General features: G+C 42.3%; 1 protein-coding gene across 1 annotated transcript in view; it reads right to left on the minus strand.

Annotated features, from left to right (window-relative positions):
- The window catches only part of NKAIN2 (sodium/potassium transporting ATPase interacting 2), a 608,119-nt gene that overhangs the window by 66,021 nt on the left and 528,197 nt on the right, over positions 1 to 13,901 (minus strand). The gene's annotated exons all lie outside the window — the stretch shown is intronic.

The following is a 13,901-nucleotide window of genomic DNA, read 5'->3' on the forward strand; positions in this document are numbered from 1 at the left end:
ATGTGCCCCATATGTAAAACCTCCACCCTCTTGCGAGCATGTTGGCATTTCTGTTTGAGGGCATAGGACCAACTTTAATGTAATGTCCCTTATTATTGAATGGTTATTTGGATGGTTATCCTTGATCCAACCCATTGTCTCAACAATCTTCTTCCTAACATATTGGAGCCAGTGGGAGATCAAGTCCCCTTGAACTGAGTGGGATTTACTTTTGAGTACACATTGCATTTATTCAGTTATGTTGTGCCCAATCTCACGGCTTTCAGTGATGTCATCACATAGGCAAATTTGATTGGCCGTGTAATATTGTGACATCACTTTTGATGAATGATCCCTGACTGCATGGAATCACCCATATTATTAACCCAGGAAGGAGGAAGCAGACAAGAATAGCACTAAAAAGGTAATGGACAGGAAAAATAATGTAAAAAATGGCACCAAACAGAATAGAAAAACGGAAAATAGAAAAGCACGTGCTGATTAGGATAAAAAAAATTCTAACTCTCTGAAATGGCAAGTTTCTATCCAATTAAATATTCATTGCAGTTGTTATATTATTATGTACAGCTGTATATGTGCACATTTACTATTTTTATTCATGGGTTGTTGATCAGTTTTCATTTTTTTTGTAACAGATAGAACATCCCCCAACACTACCCCTGTCTCAATTCCCCAGTGTTCTTCCCTGCATGAATCTCTCTCTCTCTCTCCCATGATAAATCTCCAAGCAACCTATAAACTATGAGAAGGACAATGTAGACACTGTACATTACTATCATATAAGTATTCACAGAGGGGAAAAAGAGGAAAGAAAGAAAATGGTTCAGAAATATTATATGCAAAAAAGGTAGATTCTAAGACTGAGTAAATGGAAAATAGCTGTGATGGCACCAGTGTGTGTGTGCATAGGGAGGGTGAATAAAAATGCCCAACCTAAACTGAAAGTATGACCTTATTATAGCTGGATTCATTGCCTTGGCTAAACCAAAGGAGAAACAGGATAATTTAATTGGCAGAACATAAGAGAATGCAATATGACACTTCACAGTACGGTCCAAGTCATGTAGCCATCTTTGAGGGCTGATGATCTGTGCAGCTGCATGATAAGAGTAAATGCCAGGCAAAGCCAAGCTGTAAAGCTACTCATGAGACTTGGTTCCCAACTTATTTTTACACGGACAGTGGGGAAAAGACCTATGAATCTGTTTCTAAATGGTAGCAGGAAGACAGTTGCATGCAACAATTGAATTAAACTGCATGGAAGCCCAGACAGCTTTGGCTATGGGGCGGTATATAAATGTAATCAATCAATCAATCAGTTGTCATCTTGCTTACAATCTTGAGAGACTTAAATAGAAAAAAAGCACATTGCAGATTTAGCTGAAGCTGAAATTTAGCCCAAATCCATACAGTACAGCTGTATGTACTGAAAAGCTTTACAAGACAGTTGTGTATCCTGTATACAGTTCCCATTTGTATATCTCAGTTCATCTGAAATCGGAGAACTTGCATGGTGGGTAAAGGTGTGGTCTCTAGGCTACAGTTCTACCTGAATCACCTCCCAGACATGTTAGCTTTACAACAGTTTTTTAAAAAGAAATGTTGAAGAATACTTATATGATAGTAATGTACAGTTAGAATGATGAATACCATCGAAGGCTACAGCAAATACTCTTTCTGGAAGAGAACAAGAATTTCCCACCATTCACTAGCTTTTCACAGGCCACAAAGGACCAGGGCTGTGGTCAGTTCAAAAACAAAAAAGCGTTTTGTGACTCTGAATATTGAATATCTTAATTGGCAGGAAGAATTTACCATGTGCTATTTTCCTCAACATTTGAATCATCTCTGATACCAAGTTGACACATAATCAGCCTCAAGAATTTTTCAATCCTAGTTTGAACTTTTCATGTCCACTTTGTACATATTCAGATTCCTACAACCATGCCAACAGCTTATTTGTAATACTTGTCATGGGCACAAATCACTATTTGATATGTTGCCCCCAAACCATGTCCAAAGATTTTGCTGCCTTAAGCTCAACACTATATTATGCTTGCAACAAACAAATTCATGCTTGCTTAATGAATTTGAAGAATAGCTATTTATTTATTTATTTATTTATTTATTTATTTACAATATTTGTATAGCATTCCATATCTAACAGATTCCAGAGTGGTGAACATGAGAAGCACAATAGTAAAAGATTTTTTTAAAAACACCATAATATAGTTATTATAGGCATGTGCAGCACATTTCATTAGGTGGTTCGGCCAGGGATATTTTTTTTAAGGTAAACATGGATTGAATATACAGTAATAAAGGACTTTTTTTCATTCATCAAACAAACGAAATAAACGAAAACTGAAGTAAACTGTATTTTTTTAATTAACAAATAATCTGTACTGCACTGTTGTAATTATTTGATTTGGACTGAAGTAGAGGAGCACTGTTGTTTTTATACTGTTTTTTATGTTTTTGATGGTTTTTAAATTTTGTATACTTTTAATGTGTACCATTTTTAATTGTTGTAAACTGCCCAGAGAGCTTTGGCTGTGGGGCGGTATATAAATGTAGTAAAATAAATAAATAAATAAATAAATAAATAATTTTTACTGTACTTATTGTCTTTAAATATGGTTAAATATCCCACAGTTACCTTACTATTCTGTTTCTACAAATCTTTTTCTCCTCTCTCTTTTTCATCCTCTGTTTTCAGGCTGCATCCTATGCACATTTACCTCAGAGTAAGTTTGATTGATCTCAGAGGGGCTTACTTCTGAGTAGACATACATAGGATTGTGCTGCAGCTCTGTTTTAAAGTGACACAAGATACACACATACCATGTTTACCAAAAGAACGGCTTGAAAAAAGGGGGTTGGACACCCTGAAATAAGCAAGGGCAGATAGGAATTGTTTTAGCAAGCATTCTGAAAAAGGTGCTGCTGTATGAACCCTCCTTAGCCCGAAGGTCCTGGGGGGGGCATTGCAGTTCTCCCCCTCCCCCTTTCTTTTCTCTTGCTGCAGTCCAGACTGGGGTGGGCGGTGGGGCAGTGATGAGAAGAGAAGGCACATAAACATACAGCTTCTCTCTCTCTCTCTCTCTCCCAAACATTACAGTACCTGCAGGGCTGATGATGAGAGGAGGGCAGCAGCTACTTACAGAAACAGTCCCCTCCTGCTGCTTCCTGGCCCCAGCATGGCTGCTGCTCCTACCTTGTTCAGCAACTGTCACGAGAGGTCAGGCAAAGCAGCTGGGAGCAGGGAACGGCTGAGTGAGTGAGTGAATGAGTGAAAGAGCGAGCGAGTGAGCTGGGAGGGGGGGGGGCAGGCAGCGGCTGCACTGGTGAAAAAAGTCTTCCGGAGGAGGAGCAGAGTGGGGAGCAGCTGGATTTGTCACTCTTTCCTACAGCTAGCACTAGCCCTGCCATTGCAACATGGCGGCGGCAGCTGATTAGGGTGTTCAACTGAACCCTTTGAACCTGTTGTCCGCATGCCAATGATAGTTATTAAAAACAGAATACAAATAAAAAGTGTGGCTGGTAAAACACCATAAAAACAACAATAAAAAAACAAAAACAGCAATAAAACCAACAACAAAACCAGTAATAAAAACAGCAACAAAGCCCCTGAATACCCCTGAATATGTCCATTTAGCTAACATGGTTGAGGACCAAACTAAATGTTCGACTAATCATGCACAGTAGAGCTATGTGTCATAGTTTTTCTTACTCTTCTGTAAGTGTGTGCAGCCTCAATTCAGATTGGGAACATGGTGTTCCGGAAGGGCGCACTACCATGATTCCCCATCCCCCAGAAATTCCACTCACCCAGCGTGAGGGGAAGAGGGTTACAAAAAAAGAAGCCTCCACTGACACTGGGTGGTGGTATAATTTCTGGAAAAAATGGGTGGAGGAAAGATTTAACCCCCACTTCCAGGAGCTCCATGGTCCTGTTCCCAATCTAGGCCCTGCACACTTACAGGAGAGTAAGAGAAATTATCACACATAACTCCACTATGTGTGATTAACTGAACATTTGGTTTGGCCCAGGTAGTACTATGAGAAAGGCTGAACAATGTCTCTATCAGGTTTCTCCACACTATTCATTTTAAAAAGCTTGATCATGTCCACCCCCTCAATAATCTTTTGTTCAAAATAAGGTTGTCCCCCTCCCCAGATTTAGCCTTTCCTCATGTGGAAGGTGCTCCAGCTTCTTGAACATTTTGGTTGCCCTTTTCTGTTTCTCTTTCAGCTCTATGATATTCATTTTGAGTATCTGGCAAACCAGAATTTATTTATTTATTTAATTACATTTATATACCGCCCCACAGCCAAAGCTCTCTGGGCAGTTTACAACAATTAAAAATAGTAAACATTAAAAGTATACAAAATTTAAAAAACATAAAAAACAGTATAAAAACAGCAGTATCCATTTAAAAACAACAATTCTGGGGTCCATTAAAAACAAACTTGTTAAATGCTGTTAAAATGCCTGGGAGAAGAGAAGTCTTGACCTGGCGCCGAAAAGATAACAATGTTGGCGCCAGGCGAGCCTCATCGGGAAGATCATTCCACAGTCGGGGGGCAACCACTGAAAAGGCCCTCTCCCTTGTTGCCATCCTCCAAGCTTCCCTCGGAGTAGGCACTCGGAGGAGGACCTTAGATGTTGAGGGCAGTGTACGGGTAGGTTCATGTCGGGAGAGGCGTTCCATCAGGTATTGCGGTCCCAAGCCATGTAGGGCTTTATAGGTTAAAACCAGCACCTTGAATTGGGCTTGGAAACGTATAGGCAGCCAATGCAAGCAGGCCAGAATCGGTGTTATATGCTCAAACCTCCCTGTTCCAGCTATCAATCTGGCTGCCGCATTTTGCATAAGCTGTAGCTTCCGGACCATCTTCAAAGGCTGCCCCATGTTCACAATATTCCAAATCTGGCTGCTCCACAGATTTCTATGAGGGCATGGTAATACTGATCATTTTATTTTCAATCATTTTCTACATCCCTAACATGGATTTTGCATCGAGTTCATGTTTTCATTGACTGACACCAAGATATCTGACCAATAGCCAATTCAGTTTCCAATAGTATATATATGAATTTGGGATCTTTGCCCCAATGTCCATGACTTTATATATACAGTGAATGTCATTTGCTGTATCCACATTATGTTTTCAAATTGATCTAGGCAGCTTTGATATTAAAGGCATACAACTGAGTGAAAAGTCTCCTGTATTTGCAACTATAGCCCTATGCATTTTTTTGTAAACCTACAAGAAGGATCAATGGTACGTGAGTTTTACATCAGCAGTGTTATGCTTCTAAACACATTTCAGGTAGTTCAGTACTAAAATGATCCCATCATCCTCAATAAATCTCCTGCATTTATTTGCTGGTATAGAAAGGTTTTAAAATAGGGCTGTTTTAAAATTGGGCTGCAGTATTTTGAGGAATGTAGCTTACATATGATTGAGAAATCAATAGAATTTTGACTTCCGCAGTATTGATGCCATTCTGAAAATGGGCAGAAGGGCTGCATCTCCAGCCAGCTGAGCTGCCAGGAACACCATGATTGGTAATGTAGTGATAATGTATGTTCATGTGATGCTTTCATAATACTTATGAATCATGTCCATTGGCCTATTCTGGAAATGGATGGTAATTCAACTGATTTTTATCTCGATCTTAACACTTTGTAGGTGCTAGCTAACATGCATTACAGATACACCGCTGCAGGGACATAAACAATGTGTTAAGTTTGGCACTACAGACATGGGCAGGATCTACACTACTGCTTTATAATGGTATTGACAACTGTTGGGGCCCAGGACACATTCCACATACCATTTTCAAACTGCTTTCAAAGTGTTATATCCTGCTTGGTGTAGATCTGGTCATGTTTTTTTAAAAAAACATTGCTGGCGGTTGCATCAGCATTATTAGTAGGCCTTAATCTGTGTCAGGGTACATCAGAGCTCAACCCTAGCACCTTTTTTTAATGACAAGTCTTAATCCTGAGCAAAAACAGAGTGCATTTTCCTCAGCACTGAGAAGCTACATGCACGCCACCCATACAGGATTAAATGGGAGGGCTTCTAGATGGATCAGAGAATGGCATTTCCCAGCAGACTTGAGCCCTCATACCCTTTCTTTTAAAAGTTAAGCACTGCTTTATTTATTTATTTATTAAAACATTTGTATCTCATCCTATATCATTGGGATCTCAGGGCGGCGTACAGATAAAATCAATTCAAGCACTATAAAATGACAAATAATTTGCACAGCTGAAAACATATCAAACCATTAACAGCTAATACCAGTAAAAAAAATTAAAACAGCAAATACAACTAAACGATGTGTAACTTTAGGCAACTTTAGTCCACAAAGGCTTTTATAAAAAGCCATGTTTTAACTTGGTGCTGAAACCAAGCCAACCTCTGTACCAGTCGGACAACTGAGGTGCCACAACAGAGAAGGCCCTCTCCCATGTCAGCAGGTGCTGGGGCAGGGGTAAGGAATTCTCTCCAATCTGCTGCTGACTGGAGATTAGATCTTTTGCCTGGGAGAGCGGCGGGCCCTGGCAAAGAAACTGGTGGCCCACATGGGGAACCCCTATGGACTGTGTCCAGCCTGTGAAATAGAGGTTCCCCATACCTGAAAAACAAGTCTGAACACCTACCTGCAGGCATGTTGATTGTTAGCTATAATGTAGCAGATACTACTAGTTTTTTATGGCACCAACAACATTGTTCAGCGTATAGTATTTTAATGTCTGCCAGCAATCCCGCTTCTTCTTTTTCTAAATCTCCATCAGTAACATTGATCAAATTAGAGAAATAAATCCTCCTTTTTAATGTATAACATTAATAGCATTGTAATGGTTTCTTGGGCTCCTTTCCGACTTGTCTTTCATTATATAGTACTTTAAGAACCAAAAGCAAAACAATAATGCTAGCGTTAGAAAAATCTGTCCCAAGCCATTGTTAGTAGGTTGGTGAGGTAGAAACACAGGCAATGGTATGTAAAGACCTGATACGACCAACACAGTACCTGATGATCTCTCATTCCCAGCCCCTAATATATCCAGTATGGAGGTAATAATCCTATCTTACAGGACTTTTGTAAGACAAGCAGCACAGCTTATAACACACCAAGTTAAACATTGGTTGTTCCCAGGCTTGTATTGAGTGCTCCGTAACATTCTAAGAAAAAGAATTCTCCTCCAAGAAGAGCCCTGCTGGATCAGACCTAGGGTCCATCTAGTCCAGCATTCTGTTCACACAGTGGCCAACCAGCTGCCCCCAAAACCTCATAAACTGGACATGAGTGCAACTACACTCTGCCACCCCCAACAACTGGTATATATATAGGCTTACTGCCTTGGATACTGGAGGTAGCACATAGCGATCAGGACTACTAGCCATTGATAGCCTTCTCCTCCAAGAATTTATCCAAGCCCCTTTTAAAGCCATCCAAATTGGCAGACACCACCACACCTTGTGGTAGTAATTCACAGTTCTCTTTTTACTGTCCAAAACAGGCAGGAAAAACAGGTGGTCCCCTGAGTTCTTCATAAGCTCCCTTGCATGACAGAGAGCTGCATTCAGCTTGGTGGGTCACATTGTTATTGGAGCCTGGCATTTTATTGTCATTGTTTTTAGCTGTTTAAAATTTTTGTATGTTAAAGTTGTAGATTACGTTTCCTTGTGCTCTATTTTAGGGGTTTAACATTCGTGAACGGCACATAGAGCTTTGGCTATTGGGCAGTATACAAATGTAATAAATGAAATGAAATTCTGCTGACCTTTGGAAAGGACTATTGATTATTGAAGGATTATTGCATGTGAAATACTTTGTAATGCTCTATTGAATTATTATTTCTACTGCTACTAATCCTCTACTTAATGGGACAGGTCACGTACAGCTGGGAGAGCTACTAATATATGGACTGTCAATATGGACCATGCTAACTCTAAAAATGACCAACCCAGCATGGACAAAATTAAATCCTATTATCATAAATTCTTGCCAATAATGATGGTGAAATTTATTCCACCATGAACACAAATCTCTGTGGGGACAGCACGTGTCCTACTGTGCCAGGTGTTTGATGTGTCTGATCCAATTTTCCTCTATTGTAAAACAGCTTTCATTGGTTTAAGTGTTGATGTGATTAGTTGATCTGCTTCCTTGCTTGGCAGCTGTGTTCACAGGCTGTTGTCCAGCTATATTTCCTCCTAAACCCTTTCCCCTAGCAATAGAAATTGCACGATCATTAGATAAATGTAAGTATAACAGTGTTATTTTGACTTTACGTTCCTACCATTCATGTGCTTTATAGTTCTAACAATTTGAATGACAAGAGAAATTATAGTTGGGCAGTTAAAAAAATAAGCTTTCAGTAGGGTCATGATTTGAACTGCATCTGAACTGTGTAGATGTTCTTGCTAAACATCACTTTCACTTATGAGAAGCAGACAGAGGTCCATTTATAGTTATTCTCAGTAATAACCGAACCTGTTCCCGAACAAAAAGAAGAGAGAGAAAATAACCTTGTATTATGGGGAACAGGAGACCGTGTGGTTGTTAATGATACGTTTGAAGCATCAGATAGTGAAACTGTGACAAAGGATTTAGAGAAAGTCACAAACACCAGTGGTGTCCAATGGTTATCTTAGGATGAATCTCAGTCAAACGTAGGGGCAGTACCCAACGGAATGCTATGACCCCACTGATTCTGTTCCCCAAGCAAAATCCACTGCTTGTGCAATGGGCTTTAGCGCTTCCAGGAGCAATTGGAAACAAGTGGAAATGCTCGTTCCTGGAACGGGGCAGGTCAGCAAAACTCGCTTGCACAACAGAATTGATGGGAGGGGATACTTGCAGAACCAAATCAGCAGGGGAGCATTGGATACTGCCCATACTTTTTTTTTTAAAGCAAAGAGTTAACTGATCGATTCAAGGATGATTACATCCATGGGGCATCATGTATCTGTGAAGTGTATGTTAAAGTTGCATACTGTCATAATTAGATCTCCACACAAGCCTTCATCCATGTTCCCCCATCCTCTAAGGAAGGGCTGATGGTCACAAGTGACAGGGCCTTAACAGTGATTGCCCCATGCTATGGAATTTCCTCCAATATTTTATTTTATTTTATGTATGTGTGTGCGTATTTATATACTCCTCCAGATCTAAACAGATTCTGGAGTGCTGAACAATAAGAGATAAAATGATAAAAGATATAAAAAACATATTAAAATAATTCTTTCTAAAAACAGAATGCCAATATAATTCATGGCTGTCAGTCAAGGAATGCTTTCTGGAATAGAGCTGTTTTCAGGAGGCACTGCAAGGAACACAGTTTTGGAGCCTGACTGACCTCCAGAGGCAGGGAATTACTTACAGGGGGCCACCACACCGAAAGCTCTTCCAAGTGAAGTCCAGTTGGGCCATAGGTCCATGTGGAACCACCAGGGGCATGCCCTATGACTCCCTATGTTTTTCCCTTTTGGTCTTTTAGCAGATGGAAAAGATCTTCTGATTCTGAAAAGCTTTTGGAAAAATAGCAATCTTTTCTACATATTTAAAAGACCAAAACTTTTACTACTGATTCAGTTACTCAGGGTAACCGAGTGGCTATGTCCCCCCCCCCAATTTTTACTCAAGAGTAGATGCAGGTCCCCCAATCTGGATCAGGGTTTAATGTGTATGGAGATGTGGGGGGGATTTTAAGATCTGGTTGCAAAAAGCCTAACTAGGTACTTTCTGGAACCTCAGGTCCTCTAAGTATGTTTTTTTGGGGCTGCAGATCTGCCTTTAATCCTGCAAAGTATGCAACCCTTGCTGTCAACACAAGGCCAGATTTACACCAAACAAGATACAACACTTTGAAAATGATTTGAAAACATTATAGGGAATGTGTCATGTGCCCCAACAGTTGTCAATACCGTTATAAACCGTTATAAAGCAGTAGTGTAGCTACTGCCCAAGCTTGAAACAGTTTATTGTTCCTGAAGATAATTAGAAAGATTATCCAAGCAACCTGACTGGCTTGCATGACATATGAAAAAGTGACCCTACTGATTCTTCTTTTGGGGTGGGGGAGGGGGGAGGGGGGAGGGGGGAGGAAACAGGGTAGTAAATATTGTCACTAATTTGCAACACTTTCCTAAATATATGCAGATAATATGGAAAATACATCTTGACCCATGTGTTTTATACCCTGATTTACTTTTCTTTTTCGTAGCATTCAAAACACATCATTTTTTTCCCTATGAGAAAATTTCAACGCGTCATTTTAAAATCAGCTACAGCACTTAGGGGTGTGCACGGACCCCCCGCTCCGCTTCACTTGCAGATCCGCCATTTTTCGGAGCGGGTCGCTCCGCCCCGCCCCCGCTCCGCCCACTTCCGCTCCGCTCCGCTCGGAGCTCCGGATCCGGATCCGGAGCTCCGTTTTTGCCCCCCCATAGGGTTGCATTGAAAGCTAAAAAAGTAAACAACTTTTTTTCCGTTGAAGTTAGAAACCTCACGTTTGGCACCATGACACCTCATGGGCGTATACACACACACGCCAAGTTTCAAGGCAATCCCATCATCCCCTGATTTTTGGCGAATTTTTGAAAATCGGGCACCCCACACACAACATCCCTGCGAGGTGGGCAGGGGAGGAGGGAGGGAAGGCAGGCAGGCATGCAGCTGGCATTTCTGGGGGCATAAGGAAGGGAGCCAAGGATAAGCCAGTAATGCATAGAAAATGGAATAAATCAATCAATAAACAAAGGAGGGGTGGAATTAAAAGCAGCAGTGTTGCTCAATAAACAGCAAGAAGAATTAAAAAAAAAAGGCTATATCTGTCTTTTACCAGCAATAGGGGGACGTGCCCGGGGGAGGGGGAAGTAGCTGCCAGTTCAAGACAGCCACCAACAGCTCTGAGAAGAAGTAAAACGCTCACTTCAACTCATAACAGGCATTGCTCCACCACTGAAAAGTGACCATTCACTTCAACTCATGATAGGCATTGCTCCACCGTTTTACTCTCTTTGGAAGGCTCTATGGCCTTCCAGTGCAGGAGAGAGTGGGGGCACGTCCACGATGAGATGCCCTAGGGGAGCTCATCCCCTTGCACCACATCGATTCAGTTGTTCACCAAGGTTAGGGTGGGGAGCAGTGCTGTGTTTTCTATCTCTTATTCTTGGCTTAGTATATGATTTCAGGTTGTGTTTGTGCATTTGGTGGGGCTACTGTGTTAAAAAACACGGGGAAAAGCCCGTTCAGATGAAGAAAGAGAAGTTTCCCAGAATCCCAAGTTACCTGTTTTGCCTATGCCCTCCTCCAACTTTGGGATCATCATGACCGGGAGCTGACTCTGCCCCTCAGCCCTTTGAAAAAGGTATTTTTCCCGCCGATTTTTAAAAAACTTCTAGCCCGCGACCCGTACGATGCAGAAAGTTGAGAGTGGTCTCAAAATGACCCCCATCCACGACTCTCTGTGCACAAGAATTTTCAGAACGATAGCTTAAACCCCCCCCCAGTTATCCCCGATTCTTTCCCTCAATGCAATCCTATGGGCGAAAAGCCGAAACGGAGCCCCGCGGTTGACCCTATTTTTAAAAAACTTCTAGCCCGCGACCCGTACGATGCAGAAAGTTGAGAGTGGTCTCAAAATGACCCCCATCCACGACTCTCTGTGCACAAGAATTTTCAGAACGATAGCTTAAACCCCCCCCCAGTTATCCCCGATTCTTTCCCTCAATGCAATCCTATGGGCGAAAAGCCGAAACGCAGTTTGAGCCCCGCGGTTGACCCGATTTTTAAAAAAATATTGCACGTGAACCACAGCACGCAGAGAGGTGAGAGTGGTCTCAAAATGACCCCCATCCACGACTCTCTGTGCACAAGAATTTCCAGAACGATAGCTTCAAAAACAACGTAGTTATGCGCGATTATTTGCCGCAATGCAATCCTATGGCGAAATGTTTTCAAGATGGCGACCGGAGCGCTCCGACTGAACTCGGAGCTCCGAAAAATGGTCGCTTCTCTTCGCCTTGCTTCTAGGGGGTCCGCGGTCCGCTCCTACTCCGCCTCTGGGTAAGGCGGAGCAGGCCAATCCGCTACTGCTTCTACGCTCCTAATCGGAGCGGAGCACATCCCTAACAGCACTTGCCTCTGTGCCCTCTTACCAGAGCAGAACACAGAAGGAAAAGGAACGTATATTTAAACTGAAACAAAAGGAAGGCACTCTCTGTGGTTCACTCCCTATCTGCCGGGTTCCATGGTTCAGTAATTTCTTACCAATGCAGTGAAAAGCTTCATCACAAAAGGGGTTTGTGCCATTTTCAGAGCTACAAATGAAAAGTAATTGAGTTCATATGCTGTAGCAACGCAAATCAAAAACCATAACATTTGTATTAATTGCAGCTAGCGGGGAAGGCTTGGGCTAAAAAGGAGCGGGTGAAAATACAATAAATCTCAAAGTTGGAATTTGGAAACAAGCCCAGTTCCCTGCCTGTAAAGTCTGATCGTATACACTTTTAAAAGTAATATCATTTAAGCACAGTCAGCCTCAGCCATGTATCTGAGATCTTAATTTGAAGAACAGATGTTGGAGAAATCCAAAATGGATTCAAATGAGATCAGATTTCTCTGAACCTGACCTGTGGATTGCACAGTGGACCGGCTTTTTCTGAGTTGCGCAGCTTCTGCAGACTTGGGGTTTTGTTTTTGTTAGGGCTGTACTCTGCTCCTATTTGGATCGCGAATCCGGAGCAAAGTGACCCGATCCACCTCCACCAAGGGTGGATCCGAATCGGGTCAGGGGAGCTGCGGATCGAGGCGAAGCGGTTTGCCTCCATCTGGAGCTCTGAACGCAGGTAAGTGGGGAGGGCTCACCTGGTGCCGCTGCAGTCCATGTGGCGACAGTGGTGGAACTAGGTAAGGGGGCAGGGGGGCTTACCTGTGTCCATTGCGGTCCGGCACAGGCTTCAACTGAGCCTGCGCCGGACCGCAATGGAGGCAGGTAAGTGGGGGGGGAAGGGGGCTTACCTGGCTCCGTCACCGCAGTCCGTGTGGTGATGGTGGCGAAGCCAGGTAAGGGGGGAGGGGGGCTTATTCGGCCCCCATTTTGTCCCCCCTTCCCCACTTACCTGCCTCCACCACCCACTGCGGAGGCAAGTAAGTTCGGAAGGGGGGCAAAATGTCGATCTGCCCCTCCGGATCTCACTCTGCGGAGTGGAGCAGGGGAGGGTTGGATCAACCCAAAGCGGTTCAGGCCTGATCTGAAAGTTCTGGATCAGGCCATGAAGCGGTTTGGGGGGGGTGTCTGTGCACAGCCCTAGGTTTTGTGTTCCCTTTTTGGGGGGATTTGGCCAAAGGCATATTTGTGCAAGCACACTTTAGTGCTATTGTGCAATAATAATAATAATAATAATAATAATAATAATAATAATAATAATAATAATAATTCTTACCCGCCTCTCCCTTTAGATCGAGGCAGGGAACAACATTAAATACAAAAATACTACCAAATACAGTAAAATACATAAAATGATTAAAAACATATAAAAAGTAATACATTATTAAAATAACAGCCAGGCATCTTAAAATTTGAATGGGTAGGCCTGCTGGAAGAGATCAGTCTTTATAGCTTTTTTTAAATTCAGAAAGACTGGCCAGATCTACACCAAGCAAGATATAACACTTTGAAAATGGTTTGAAAATGGAATATGGAGTGTGTCCTGGGCCCCACCAGTTGTCACTACAGTTATAACCCATTTTAAAGCAGTAGTGTAGATCCTGCCACAGTTAAGTTGGTGAATTTCTCCCAGCAGGTCATTCCACAGTCTGGAGAGAAGAGAAGGTCCTTTGTGCATGTTCTGGGCACCACACTTCAAGAAGG

The sequence above is a fragment of the Elgaria multicarinata genome, chromosome 4 (genome assembly GCF_023053635.1).
Source record: "Elgaria multicarinata webbii isolate HBS135686 ecotype San Diego chromosome 4, rElgMul1.1.pri, whole genome shotgun sequence".
Classification (NCBI taxonomy): Eukaryota; Metazoa; Chordata; class Lepidosauria; order Squamata; family Anguidae; genus Elgaria; species Elgaria multicarinata.